The following is an 846-nucleotide window of genomic DNA, read 5'->3' as shown; positions in this document are numbered from 1 at the left end:
TACCCATTTTGTAATCCTTGCGTTCTTCTGATGCATTATTTGTGCTAAAAGATATTCACCTTGCAAAAAGATAAATATCGCTATATTACATAATGTTTGAAATCTGTATTTTTGATTCTCTCTAATTTTCCCATGTTTCTGAATGTATATTACACCTATTGTACTAGAATTTTAAAATCATAATGTCAATGAGCTTAGCTATGCAACTTCCTTTCTGGAAAGAATTTAGAGTTCATTTTTTATTTACTTTATATCATTTCACAATCAGTTCCTCTTTATGTACTATATTATGTCAAATTAATTTACTTTTTTCAAAAAATTTCATCTAAAATTCCTTTATTACATAATTCCTAGAGCAGAGGCAGGTGTTTTTGTCTTAAATTAGAAGCAATTTCACATTCCCGTATTGTAAAGTAGCTAACTAATTCTTAATTTTTCATCACGTGTGTTTTTCATTGAATTATGGTCATAAAAAACTATAATTTATGCTGATACTGCCTAAAACTATCTTCCATCTATTTAGTCAACTGAGATTATCAATGAAATTCAAATGTCTATCCCACATTATAGAACTTTAATCACACAAACAGATTGTATACAAAAATAACCTAAAACCAACTCATTAAGTTCTTCAAAACTTAAACTGACCTTTTTCATTCATCAGCAACTACATACTTCACTCTTAAAACATTAACAAATAGTAAAACCAGTAATATGATTAACCCATTGATGTATGATAGCATGTACAAGCACAGCCATGTCCAACTTTGTATAAGTTTTATTCATTTTGCTTAGATGACTCCATATAAACTTAAGTCACCAGAGTCAATTATTGTTTATCCATGA

At 28.3% G+C, this 846-nt stretch overlaps 1 protein-coding gene across 1 annotated transcript in view; it reads left to right on the top strand.

Annotated features, from left to right (window-relative positions):
* LOC119594666 overlaps positions 1–846 on the top strand; it is a gene marked incomplete in the record, with an annotated part of 22,483 nt that overhangs the window by 12,677 nt on the left and 8,960 nt on the right.

The sequence above is a fragment of the Penaeus monodon genome, chromosome 34, assembly GCF_015228065.2.
Source record: "Penaeus monodon isolate SGIC_2016 chromosome 34, NSTDA_Pmon_1, whole genome shotgun sequence".
In the NCBI taxonomy this organism is placed as follows: Eukaryota; Metazoa; Arthropoda; class Malacostraca; order Decapoda; family Penaeidae; genus Penaeus; species Penaeus monodon.
The sequence above is the reverse complement of the archived record's forward strand: the minus strand, read 5'-3'. Positions and strand labels throughout refer to the sequence as shown.